Source organism: Nelumbo nucifera, chromosome 1 (genome assembly GCF_055504915.1).
Source record: "Nelumbo nucifera cultivar China Antique chromosome 1, China Antique-T2T, whole genome shotgun sequence".
Classification (NCBI taxonomy): Eukaryota; Viridiplantae; Streptophyta; class Magnoliopsida; order Proteales; family Nelumbonaceae; genus Nelumbo; species Nelumbo nucifera.
Window position 1 is genome coordinate 94,630,528 of NC_142649.1, and position 14,935 is coordinate 94,645,462.

The 14,935-nt window shown below is 34.7% G+C and overlaps 1 long non-coding RNA gene across 1 annotated transcript; it reads left to right on the plus strand.

The window, feature by feature from the left end:
* The first annotated feature begins 8,990 nt into the window (after positions 1–8,990).
* LOC148803570 (uncharacterized) lies at positions 8,991–14,237 on the plus strand. Its single transcript, XR_016076901.1, has 3 exons — positions 8,991–9,113; positions 12,695–12,802; positions 14,101–14,237. It is a non-coding gene; the product is annotated as an uncharacterized LOC148803570 (long non-coding RNA).
* Positions 14,238–14,935: the final 698 nt, after the last annotated feature.

Consider the following 14,935-nt stretch of genomic DNA (forward strand, 5'->3'; position numbering starts at 1 on the left):
TTTATTCTTTTGTACCGTAATCAAACAAAATAGGGAAAATTCCCCACAAGTATTCTACACTTTGGGCCTAGTGTCATTTTAGTCTTCGAACTTTAAAATGTGACAATTTAGTATCCAAACTTTCAAAATATGTCAATCCTACCTATCATTAACCAATTCATTAATCAATGGTTAAGTGACATTTGAAAAGACACAAATGCCCTTTTAGTATCATCTAATTTTCTTTATCAACCATCTGCATGTTGATAAAAATGAATAGTCTTAAATCCTTGCCTCTTCTATTCAAGAATGTTGGGGTTGTGTCTCAGTGGACATTTTGGTGACCCCAACATTCTTGAACAAAGGAGGCAAGGGTTTGGGACTATTTATTTTTTGTCAATGTTTGGATGGTTGATAAATAGAATTAGATGACACTCAAAGGGTATTTGTGTCTTTTCAAATGGCACTTAACGGTTGGTTAACGAGCTGGTTAATGGCAAGTACTAGATTGGCACATTTTGAAAGTTCGGGTACTAAATTGTCGCGTTTTAAAATTTAGAGACCACAATGGCACTAGACCCAAAGAATAGGGTACTAATCTGGAATTTTCCCAACAAAATAAGCTAAACATTGAAACAAAAATAGGTCAGAATTTACACTCAAATCATTTGCACTACTATGGTTTTGCATCAGTGCAAATTTATTTGCATTGCAACCAAACACAGCCTTAAGTACGTATAGCGTCGATGTGTATTGTAAATCAGTAAAATGTGAGTGAGGCCTAGTTAACTAAGTGCCATGTATACATTTTGAGTGATTCGAATATGCTCAATATCCAGCTGCAATGTATTGTAACGCTACAATGGATTCGAGTTTTAATCCAATTGTTTGGGCTCGAGTTTGATTAAGGTTGCTTTGAGTTTGATTTTAATTGAGCTCAAATCAAGTTCATATTTTAGAGCAAGTTCAATTAGTTATTTGAATTCAAGCTCGACCAATAAAAATTTTGGCTTAAAAAGTCATGAGTTTGGCTCGACTAATACACACATGCATAAGCATATACATATCTATATATTATAAAATATATAGATATAAATATATATATATATATATATATATTATAATATATATTATAAAATATAACTTTATATTCTATATAATATAAGAATAAACTATACATTATAAAAATATATTATATAAACATATAAATATATTTAATTTCGAACTTTAGAGCCAAACTCAAGCTCATTGAATATTTAGTTGAACCAAGCTCGAGCCAAAAAATATAGTCCAAGTTGTTAGACAGTTTTGTATGCCCTTAACTTCAATCAGAATGATGTACTTTATGAGTTTATTGTAAATGAATAAAGATACATATTTGATTCATGTTCCCTTGGTATGTTTCTATGTAATACCCTTAAACTGGACACTTAATGAGACTCGTGCTAGTTTAGAATGTTCACAGCCAGTGGGTCGGTCTGGGGAGACCTATCCTGACAAGGCTGACACTGTGGTGCCACCAAGTCGGTTGGGGTGGCTTGTCTCAGCTGCTAGGGTGAGACCCTAGGCACATACAGTGTAGGATTAATTGAATCTTTGAACTGGACCAGATTTCCAGTATTGCCCTGGACCTTGGAGATTGATGGGCAAAACTAGAAAGTTACACCCGACCCCTAGACTCGATTATGATACTACACTAGGTGTCGGATCGGGTGTCTTTGATGTACCAATCAGTGAGATCCTTAGCGGGGGTCAAAACCTGGGTATGTTGGGACAATCCGAGAATTCATCTGAGTGGGTGATCATAGTGACAGGATCAGCCCCTTTGTCGGACAAAGGTAATGATCGGGAATGCACTCTCACTAATGGAAACCAAGACTGCCGGCAACCGATTTCAACCGTTGAGATTTGTTTTGCAAAATATATTTTATATAAAATATAAAAGTATATATGTATGGTTTCTAAATTGTTTGCAAGAAGGTTTTAATTCCCGAGATCCATATAAGTGGAGAGTGCAACACTGTTCCTTACAGCCGAGGGAGAGGTCATCTCTTGTCGGGCAGTGTATGATCATTATGGGCTGAGAGGTTAAGTGTAAGACCATTGAGGATAATACCTGATGGGCTAATCTTACATCTGCCCACAGTCCCTGGGTGTTACAAGGTGGCTTGGCCCAGGGACCACTTAGTGTAAGTGTTGGGCCCATAGAGCCCATTTGATGGGTTTCAGGGGGTGCACTGTCATTAATAGTGTATTCGGCCAGGCCTTGTAACAAAGGCTGGGCCGAACCCATGTGGCTGATGTGTAGATCAATGCTTGGGTCCCACGCCATACAAGGAAGCCCAACTGGGCAGCAATTTGGAAGCCTTTTGAGTACATAACCTTAAATGGGCCTTAAGCCCATTTCGAACTGGGCTGATTTGATCAGTCATTTAAAGGGGGCGAATTCTGAAGTGGGTCAGCTAAAAGGATTGGGCTTAGACCCTATCCACTCAGAGAGTCCAAGATCTAAATAAGATTTAGATCTGGAAACCTCCTAATTAGATTAGGAGACAGCTGATCTGATTTGCAGATAAGATAAGGATTATCCCTTATCACTAAGGGACTTCTAACCCAAATATGATTTGGATTAGCAGCTCCTAATCTGATTAGGAGCTGATCCCTTTGAGATTATAAAAGGGGAAGGGGGCGGCAGCCTTTTACATCATCAACAGCATTCTTCTCTTAAAGAAAGAGAGATTGAGAGATTTCCTGCATACTGCGAATTCTCTCCTGCCGCCACCTTCCTACTTTTGCCATTCCTTCAGTTCGATCTCCAGTTCTTGGGAGCAATCAAGATTGGATCTTGATTTCAATCTTTTAGGGAAAAGATTGGTTGGAGCTGTACTCAAGTCGTCCAGTTGATCCTTAAGAAGGGTCAAGTTCTTTTGGAAGAACGTTGCTGATTCTGCTCCACCCTGCACTGCGCCATCTTCAGTGGGAGCAGTCTTTGGATTCTTCCTTGGGCGTGAACACCTCCATTGGGAGATAGTATTTCTCCGTATCAGGTATAATCCTCTCCCACTCCTTTTGGTTCAGATCTGGTTCAGTTTATGGTTCAAGATTGATCCTTGAAAATATGATTTTCTAAATAGGGAATACAATTCCCAATTGAAGGGAGAGATAAATTTTTTGAAATTCGCCCCTTATTCCGCAATCTTTGGGCGTCTATAGGATGGATCTCTCATCCCTTCACAAGTCGAACTCGAGCTCCAACTCGAACCTAGTAGTAGTGTTTTAATCAAGCTAAGCCAAGACATGCCAAAGTTCGAATCAACTTGGCTCGATTGCACCCCTATGTGAGGTTGGTGTGGCAGTAGATCCCAACTCATTTTTAAGTTTGTATCTAATCCTAAGATCCATTGTAGCTAGATGTTCCTGATACATAACTGCAATAGTTGTTGGGACTATACCCACCCAAGCCCAAACTCAAACATTAGTTTTTCGAAAAATAGGAGGGGAGAGTTGATCGATAGGAAATTGGTTTTCATTGAACAACTTTACTTTTTTCTAGTAAGTTGTGGGTCTTGCGGTAAAGCTATTTTCTTAAGAGACTTTGTTTGTTTTTTGATAAATCATTTATATGTATAAATGTACTTATCTAGACAAGTGTTTCTTGGGATATACTTATTCGGATAAGTACACTTACTAGTGTTATTTTTATTTCCTATGATAACCATTTTATCCATAAAATAATCATTAATGAAGGAACAATGTTGTCCCATCACACTTTAACAAATTTCCACACCAAGAAAGTTATTTACCCAAATCTCAAGAGGGTAATACATACCCAGGTAAATGAGCCGATCAAGAGTTTTCCATGGGACCCACCAATCTTGAAATACAAGCATGGGTTTCTTTTCATGGAATCCACCCCCATTTATTGAAAAATGAATAACCCTAAGTATCAATTAAAGGACACCCATCTTCTAAGTGGATAAATAACTTTTCCACCAAGTGGAAAAGTTTACAAACATAATGGGACAAGTTTGTCCAATCTAACAACAACTTTTTTGTAGGTAAAAAAGTCGGTGTATAACTTACTTGATAATCAAAAGAATACAGGTAACTAAACCTACCTGTGTAGGAAATACCTCCCCTTGGTTTTCTAAAAGGCCTTAAACCTCACCTCAACTTTGATCTACCTTTAAATTTACCTATATTTTAAGGATAAAAGGACTTATACACACCTTTTGTTAATTTTAAGTGGACAAAGACATGAAATGTCTATTATGCCCATACTAATTCTTGTATCAAGTTAATAGATTGTTTATAATTTTAACTTTACCCGTAAACCACTAATACGAATAAATATGTTTTAGTATTTCGTTTTTATAGAATAAACAAAGTCGTTTTGGGTAAAGAGATGTTTAAGGTTTTTTTCTTAAAGATTTAATTGATTTTTTAAGGACAAAATTGGCATTATAATATGTTCAAATCCGTGACATCAATAGTTGTTTTTATATTTCTAATGGTAAAGTAATATAAATCCCTTTATCTCTAGAGGTCATGAGAAGTTTAAGGGGCAGGTCAAAGTTGAGGGGAGGTTTAAGACCTTTTCGAAAAACCCAATTGAGGTTTTAAGAGAATTACCCTAAAATTAAATACAAGTGTTTAAACTATCATTTTCCCCATTCAATCCCATTTTTTCTAACATCTATAATTATTTATGTGAATCTATACTACTATTAAATGTGTGAATGAGAGTGTATAATTTTTGTTTGACTAATTATAAGGATAAAAATACCCCTAAAATTAAATACATTTTGTTTGAATAATTAAAATACCCCGATTGTTTGAATTTGGTTACTCTCTAATTATAATGACAAAAATATAATTTGAACAATCACTTTTCTCTTCATTCAAATATTTAAAGTATTAACTCTCATTAAAATTCATTGAATCCTATTCTTGACTAAATACCCATATTTTTGAATTTGATCTCTCTATAATTGTGAGGGCACAAAGTGTAGTTTGAACTACTACATTTCTTCTCATTCAATTATCTCTCATTAAGTCTTATATTTAGAGTATTAACTCTCAAATTGAATACTATATTAAAGAAAATTAAGTGTGATGAAGAATAATTGTTTTTATTAATGATAGATAGAAATAAAATTGTATTTTAAAACCAACGCAAAAATGGAGTTGTTTTGTTGTTTGAAGTCAACCTTTTTAGGTCAAATGTGTAAACCTTTGATGTCATAATTAAATATTAAAAAAGATGAAAATGAAAAAAAGTATAAAAATATTAAAAAAATTGTAGAAAACATTTGGGCACATTTATAATATCATATATCCATCACATTAAACAAAAATAAGTGTGACAAATAAGATTAATTTTTATGGACAGAGAAATATAAAAATTTATAAAAAAATGGAAGCATATTATTTTCTTTTATCATTATAAAAAAATTTCATGTGCAAAGCATGTGCACACTTACTAGTAATAAGTTAATGATAATATAACTAATAAAAATAATAGTAAAATAAAAAATTATCTTATGTATAACTATCAAATTTATCCTTCTAGATAAAAAAAAAACTATTATAAAAATTCTAAAAAATAAGATAACTAGAAAACATTTATATATTATTACCAAAATAATTAGTTTGGATCTAAATCAGATTGGAATAAGCAAGAACCAAAACCAACCCAATTATTTATTTGGGATAAAATCACAAAACTAGAACCAATATAATCAGTTCAGTTCATTAAGTTAGGTAGAACTAGCCCATTGATAGCCCTAGTGTAATATGTAGCTTAGTAGAGCCCAATAGCATTTATGCATCTTACATATTACCTATCAAATTTACCCTTTTAGAGACAAAATACAACAAAAATTACAAAAAAAAACTAAAAAACTTTTATATATTATTACCAAAATAATTGGTTGGTTCAAACAAGAAAGAACCAAAACCAACCCATTTATTAATAGAGGCAAAATCATAGAACTTGAACCAATTTAATCAACTCGGTTCAATAAGTCAGGTAGAACCAACTCATTGATAGCCCTAGTGTAATATGTGGAGCCTAGTGGCATTTATGCATCCAAAACAATAATAAATTAGGATTATTATTTGAAACTCCATTTCTTTTAAGCTTACCTTTATTTTCAACTTTATCAAGTAAAAATCCTTACTTACCTCTAGATCCCCTGATAGAGATTTGCAATTAGGAAATAGATGGTTTTTGTAAAATTATCTTTACTTTTAACCCTACATCCTTGAGCCCCATATTGGGTAGCTAGATGAGATGCCTTGTTGCAGCTTCTACTAATCTTTGCAAATGAAATCTCTAGACCTGTATTTTGTTAGAGGAAATGACTTAGTGTTTTGAAAATAATTGCTTATTCCAACAAGTGCTTATCTAATAAGCACTTATTAATGTTTGGGAAGTACTTTTCCAATTGCTTATTCTTAAAATAAGCATTTTTTTGTATCAAGTGTTTGATGAGTTGTTTATCCCATAAGTGTTTATTCGATGAAAATAACAATTCTATCCATCACGTAATATAGACAAATATTGGATATGGAGAAACATGGAAAAATTGAGTAAAATGTTGTTAGAAATGAATTTGGGAATCGATTTTCTGCCCTAATTATTGTTGCTACAAAGAAATAGGTGAATGAAAGGGGAAAGATGGAGAGATGACAATGCTTCTTATCATGTTTTGATATCAGGGCATTACCTAGAAATAGGTAAAAAGATAGGGGATAGGATCGGAAAAAGAAAAAAAAAACTTATTCAACAAGTACTGGAAAAAAACTTGAAATTTGGTCTTATTTTTAAGCAATTATTTCTCATATAAGTGCTTATTTTAGGCTTATTTTCCAAACACAAATAATTTCTTGTTATTTTTTTTGTATAGTCCTAATACTTAAAAATAAGTGCTCCCAAACAGGGGCTAAGCGATTAGGGGTTGTAAGGTCTATTGGTTGTCTAAGATTAGTTTGATTATTAAAAGTAGTTAATAGCTTATACGAATAACTTTTGTTAATAGTCACTAACGATGATTTGACATTAGGTAGATTTTAAACTATAAAATCTCTCTAGCTAATGGGGTGTCTCTAGTGGTTTTGAAAAGTTAAGGTTAAGTTATAGGGGTGCTCATGTTTGGATGGGAAGCTTTTTGAAACCAAACAAAATCTTTCTGTTTTTAATATTTTCAAACCAAAACCAAATAAATTCAATTGCTTTGGTTAATCTTTTTTTTCCTATTGTAGGGAAATGTTAAATCTTTGGAAATTGATGTCCACTTGATTTTTCATTCCTTATGTGTTTTTCTCAACCAATGATAGAATCATCAACCATGCCATCACATCTCATGCCTTCTTTATTATTGCCAAATCTATCTCTATTTTTAGAGTGAATAAAAAAAGAAGAGGAAAAACAATACATACAACATAATTGATTTCCAAAAAAAAGGAAAGTGAGAGAATAAAATTTATTTGTTTGAGGAAAAGGAACTAGCAACGTGTTGTGGTAAATCAACACTCACGACATGTTGTAGTAGAAACTACAATGTTTCTTATTTAGATGGTGTGAGTCTAAGGAAAAGGCACATTGTCAATCTACCTAAAAAATAGTGGATGACCTTGTAAAAAGAGTTCTAATGAGCTGAGAGAAGTTATAGGAGGAGGTTTTCTCACATCAAATATTTGAGATTTGAAAGAAAAAGGCTAAGATCAAAGAGAGATCAAACTCCAAAGAGGCAAAGCTTATACAAGATTAGGTTATGAATGCGTGAGGGAATCATTTGAGGACCCCTTATTTACAAATTTCCTAAGGAGGGAAACTTTCCCACCTTAGGAAATTTATTGCAAGTTCGTTAAGTCTAGGGCACCTAGCTCAATCGGGTTTTTCCATGTGCCCATGTGGTTACCTCAGTACTTGAGTTTTTCTCTTTCTTGATGTTCATGTGTGAGCACGTGTGCAATTACTCTCTTTTTGGATCCTCAAGTGAGTGTACCAAGGACATATGACTCCTAAAAGGCTTAAGTGTTGAATAGTGTTTGCGATGAGCAATGTAGAATTATGGTAAAGTTGTGAGGTGTGTTCTCAGGACAAAAGTATGACGTGAAACTATGTTAGTCTTGTTGCAATGTGGATCCAAAACGTGATAAGACACCACAAATTGTTACCATGATGTAGAATGTGCCAAGGGAATGCAATTGAGAAGTTGAGTATGACATATGATGCCAAGTTTCAACAAGCCTATGTAATGAGTAATCAATTACCAATTGAGGGGGAGATTGCGATAAAGGATTGTGATGTGATTTGGTATTACGAAATTTCAATGCAATAAAGCATAAGAAGCAAATCATATAGACTCGTGAGACAGTTGTGTTGTGGCTTTGTTCTGTCATCCTATCATGCTATTTGTATATTATAGCATATTGTTAATAAAAATAATATGGGGTATACATATATTGATTGGTTTGGTTAACCATTGTTTTTTCCATATAGGTTAAAATAGAAACTAAACTGAAAATCAATTTCCTTTTACAAAAAACAAACAAAATTCAAACTGGTTGGTTTGGTTAACTTGATTTTATTTCTGTTCAATTTATTCATTTCAATTCAATTTCCTGGTTCGTGGTTTTTTCATGGGCACCTAGTAAATTAAGAGAAATGGTGAAAAGTGAATGGACATTTTAGATATTCATTTTATCCTATGTTACAACTTAATCTCCTGAATCCGATGCAAAAAAACAAGTACAAACACTTAGATATGAAACATAGCATGCTAACCACCCATTTTAGGGAGGAATTGTTTGTTGTGTTTCTACTTAGTTCATCTAGAATTTTGTTGCCACTATAGATGTCATATGTGGTGCCTAGTGGTAGTGGCAAGTATGTGTTCGAAACAATAATAAATTATCATGCATTATATGATGTGTCATAAATTATCATGCATCAATCTCCTTGTGTTGGCGAGAAGAAATGGCCATTTGTCAGCCAGAAGCCATTCTTTCCAACGGTTTAGCTTGATTTTTTTTTTTAAATCTACACTTGTATCTTGTAGATCCAACTTTTTTTTTTTGCATTTTTTACTTGTAGGGTTCAAATATTCGTGCTAAATTGCGCCAAGGTAAGAGGTCCTAACTATTTTTCTTATAGAAAACGATGAACGATTGTTTAATCTACAAATTTACCATAATGTTAAGATATTTGTTCGGTTTTGTTCAATTTTTCCAAAGGCATGTGATTTGATCATAAAATTGATTTATTTGTATCCTTTTTGGGGATTTATTGTAGGTTATTATTTTGTTAAATAATCTATTTATTCAACCATTTTTATTGGGTAATATGAATGATTTTCTTGACAAATAGGACTGATTTTTTGTGACAAATGAATAACAACGTCTAATGGATAATGGGGTTTACACAACCAATGCTTTGTATTGATTTTTTTTCCTTTTTTATGAATAACAAGTTGTCTTCGATTGGTTATTGGTCATGATCGTTTGCTCTGGATATTAGTGTGTTTAAGGACAATTTTTGTGATAAATAGTAGGGCATATACAGACCATTTTGGGATGATTATGGTTGATAAATAACATGGTATATGTCAACACCCAAAATTAAGCACCTCACCCCCCTTAAACCATAGATTACTCATATAAACACTTCATTTAATCAATTGGGCAGTACCAGAAGACTCTACTACCCTAAAACCCTTGCTTATCTAGTTTCATCACAATGCTCCTTCATTTAACCCTTGATTGAAGTAAGATTCCTTTTTAGCTATTCTCATTGTTCAAGAACCATGATCTTATAAATCCCCTAGAAACATGCCTCTTTAGGCTCATTTGACTCCACTAACGAGTCTGGGACCCTAAAAAACCCCACCCTACCAAATTTCACCTAAGAATTCCATCCATAACCTTCAAGCGAAGCAAGGTTCTATTTCACAAGTTATTATTCGCTTGCACAACTTTTTTGTGATATAGCACCAACACATTAGCCTTTCCTGAGAAAATCTTGGCCTCCCAAAAGTATTTAACCTTTGGATCAGAATATTCCCTTGTTTGCCGCTTTTATTAGAACACCCCCAAAAACCTTAAAATATCTAGAACACCCCTTCACCCTTCTTCCTTCCTATAATACCCCCAAATTCACTTCGTTTGGACCATTTTGCCCCTAAAAACCCACAAAATACCTAAAAAATGCCCTTACCTTCCCTCTTACCTAAAATACCCCCAGATTCACATCATTTGGACTATTTTGCCCCTAAAAACCCTCAAAATATCCCTCACCTTTCTTCCTACCTAGAATACCCTTAAATTTACATCACTTGGACTATGTTACCCCTAATAAACCTTAAAATACCCAAAATACCCTCCATTCTCCCTCTCCCTAAAATACCCATGTTCTTAACACCTTTAGACACTTTTACCTTCAAAAAATTCTAAAATGCCTAAACACCCTTAATTTGCCTTTATCCCATAATGCCCTTACATATTAAATTCCTGGACACTCCTACCCTTAACCTTTTTCAAAATACCCAAAACCCCCCCTCAACCTTCCTCTTACTAGAATGCCCTTTCTTATCAGATAGGAGTTGGTTCCAATTTCTCATATCAGGTAGGTGTTGGTTCCAGGGGGGGGGGGACCCAGTAGCATCACCCATGAATTCCAACTTGAAGCACTTCTTCAATTCATTAAGATCCTGATCCAAGTATCTTGTGCAAGAGAAAAGCATATCATGGCATTGGGGTTCATCGGATATAAGGGATGGGTGCTTCATCCATTCTCTCTCTCATGCTAGAATCCCAGAATCTGGGTTTAAGCAAGCTAGGGGCAAAGCCAAGGGGGGACCCAGGGTTGCCATGGTCCCCCCTATGGTCTAGAAATCTCTACACATAGTACATTTTTTCATGTAAGTTTCTTCCCTCCCCTCACTTTCCACCCAACGGTTACCCTCCATTATGGCCCATCCATAAGTTTTGGCCCCTCTCATAAAAAATTCTTAGCTCTGCCCTTGTTTTCTAGAGAAAACCTTTTCTTGGGAACTCACCACCCCAGATTCATGTTGAGTGGTGACTCTAATTAGAGGCTTCAAGCCAAATTTAGGGGCTTCACAATATACACAACCTAATTTTTAGGATGATTATTTCTAATAAATAACATTGTATCATATCATATGCCATTTGGTGATGGTTGTTTTTTATGAATATTAATTAACAATTTCTTATGAATGTTGTGAAAAGATGAATGGCAAAGTATATTTGGCCATTTTTATAGTTTTGTTTTTGTGATACATGGCATGATGTATAGGGCCATCTTCCTTTGGCTTGATGAGTTCAATTCTAATATATAAGGTTGAAATGATGTTGTTTGTAAGATTCATTTTGAATGATGATCAACCAAAGAGACAGATCTCATTTTAAAGCACATCAACCAAATAAATAGTAGGTTTAAATAAATACAGGGGTGTTTTAATACTATAACCATTAATGTAAATTGGGCCCTTCTTTCATAATTCTCACTCTCTCTTTATCTATCTATCTATCTATCTATCTATATATATATATACACTCAAGATTTCAGATTTTAAACTTGGGCACATTTAGAATAACATCTGACAATATGAAGTTTTATCTTTATTCACTGTGTTTATCTCTCATTGTTGAGTTGAGAGAGAACATGGAGTCTTGATAGTTTACATAAATAGCCTCCACCCACCAACATGGTTTTGTCTCATCACATAAATGAATAAAAACTTTTAATGGTTACTTGTAGCTAAACAAATAACTGAATCCCTTTGGGCTTATTTTTTTCTTGAAATATCTCGAGGTCTTAGAAGGGGTGTACAAGATACTTTGGATTATTTAAAATTGTAAAGAGGTATATACTTTGGTTATAGCTTAATAGGTACTTTGATTATATCCCATAAATCTCCTTTCCTTAACTCCATTTATCTCGTAAATCTCCTCTCTCTCAATCTCTCTGTTTTGTAACAGTTAGTTTAATTATAATCTTTTTACATCTGAAATATGATTGGATTTCACGTGTGAAACAACTCATTGATTATAGTAGTAGTAATTGCACATCATTTCTTCTTTGTAACATGAAGTATCATGAATATGTATAGATGAATAATCAAATGTTGATTGCAATTGTTGGAGTTGCAATTGCACTGACTCTTGTACAAGAATGGTTGGACTATGTTGATAGGGAATCTTCTGCGAACCGAGACTTACAACAACAAGATTTACTAGATTAATTGTATAGGGGAAGGCACATTGATTGTTATAACTAGTTAAGAATGGGGAAAGAAGACTTCTACAGACTATAAAATTTTGCGGGAGACTAGACGACTGATACATTAAGGACTAGTGTAGAAGAACAAGTTGCTAGATTTTTTCACATCTTAGCACACAATGTTAGAAATAGGACCATAGTATATCACTTTAGTAGATCCAGGGAGATTGTTAGTCGTCACTTCAACTCAATGTTGGATGCAGTTAGTGTTGGATGTAGTTTTGAGCTTAGAAGATAGATACTTGGTTCAACCAACTATCATAGATACACCACCTAAGATTATAAACCAACAGGACTTTTGGCCATGTTTCAAGGTAATGATAGTGTTAATATTATACCTCTTAGTTGCTTATATGAATTTAGGTGATTGATCATAAAATAAAAACGATATTACTTGCTTGGCAGGATTGTATTGGGGTAATTGATGGCATGGATATACTTGTGAAGGTTCCACTTGCAAATGCAGCTAGATTCCATGATCGTAAATCATATCCAACACAAAATATCCTTGTTGTATGTTCTTTCGACTTGCTTTCACATATGTGTTGCCTGGATGGGAGGGTGCTACATTGGATTCCCACATGTTAAGTAGTGCATTGACAAGGGAACATAGACTAGAAGTCCCACAAGGTGTTAATACATATCCATATAGGTCATATTTGGTATAAATGTGGAAATTGGTATGCACTATTTCTTTTATTTTAAATAGGTAAATATTACCCAATAGATGTGGTTTTTTCTCTTAAGTCTAGCTTCCTCACTCTGTACTAAAGCATAAAATACCATATGAAAGAATGGGGTTCACATCAACCTGAGGACCCTAAAGAGTTGTTCAACCTCTATCATGCCTCGCTTAGGAATATAGTTGAACGAATTTTTGGGGTCCTCAAGAAACTCTTCCCACTCTTGGTTTTTGAGCAACATTACCCATTCAAAACACAAGTCAAGCTTATCCCAGCATGCTACACATTACATAACCATGTAATGGGAGTGAACCCATATGATTGAATCATGTCTCAATATGATAATGAGGAAGCTCAAGTGTGACATTTTAGTACTCTACAATTTTGGAAATATACACTTAAGTATAACTTCGTTCAACTAGTGCTACAATGAAGGTGAAAATTACTAAAATGCCTATGTTCAAATTCTCCTTTTTATTGTTCCTCTTCTAATACATTTGGATGCAATCTAGTGATGAATGAAAGGAACACCAATTCACAAAATAACAAAGCAACTAATAAATTCTGCACCTAAACAAAAACATCTGAAAAACAAAGCTTACAACGTGTCAATAAAACACTGGTTAATGACCAAGTGGAAGTGCAGGGCGATCAATCCATATGACAGTTGCCCCCCCTCATCTGAGCAGAATCTGTTACATAACAATTTGTCGCTGCTTAGGGTTAATTTGGTCATTGGAAAAATTAATGGCTTAATTGGACAATTTGGTCACTAACAAATTAACAATATTAACAACGGAAAATTTCTTAAACTACCCTTACTATTTAACTAATTGACAAACTGTACCTTACTGTTTAACTATTATCTTATAATACCCCTATATATTTTTGACAATTGACTAGTTCTACCCCTACGTTAGCACTCCTTGATATTTTGTCAAAATCCATACACACGTGACACCAAATATAATTTTTTTATTTTTTTAAATCTAATTCTACCCTCCATCCCTCTCGACACCTAACTAGTGGCGGCGATCTCTTCCTACTCCGACCTCTCTCTCCTCTTTCTCATCAATTCTTTGTCTCTGACTGAACTTCTAATCGATGCCCCTGTTTTTCTATTACCAGAACTACTTTGAAAGTCATTTTCCCGCGAGTTCATTGAGCTTCTTTTTCGGTTCACCATCAGGAGAACAAGGGAATTGCAGCGGCGGCACTCTCCTCTTAATCCAACTTGAATCTGGCAGACGGAGCCCCATTTTCAATGACCCTATTGGTAGGTTCCACCTATCACATACGACATGAATTAACCAAGTGATTCCATGATTGGGAGACAAAAATCTTCTCCGTTGCTGCACGACAGTGGAGAAGAGGGCTCTGATAGTAGAGAACGAGGTCGGCGATACAAGTGACTTAAACAGTGGGTTGGTGGAACCATGGGCCACCGCCCAAACTATGGTGGCGATACATGAATGGACCGAGCGGCGGTGGGACGGCGACCAAATGATGGTAGAGAACGAGGGCTCTAACCTTGCTATGCTGTCATGGTTCGAATCGGTCCCAGACTTCCTTCCACCGTCACATTCACCACCACCTTTGCTTCCTCATTGTATCTCTGCATTTTCACCACCCCCAAATTTAGTCGAAATCGAAGTTTAGTCGGAATTCAAATACAAACATAAGAAATTATATTTTGTGAATATAGAAATGAATGGAAGAGGTTTGACTCACTATACCTCGATATTATGAGAAGAGGGAGACAAAGATATAAGTGGAGACGATGCAACTGTGAACACGTCCATACATGTCTAGAGGCGATATAGTAGAACATCAGATTTCAAAGTACTATGATTTTCGTTGTCGCTCAAGGCCAATCCGATGGTGTAAAGGATTGGTTCAGAGGAGCATCTCTCCAGAACATTGGTGGGCTTTGATGGTTTTGAGCGGAAAGGCATCGAAGTTC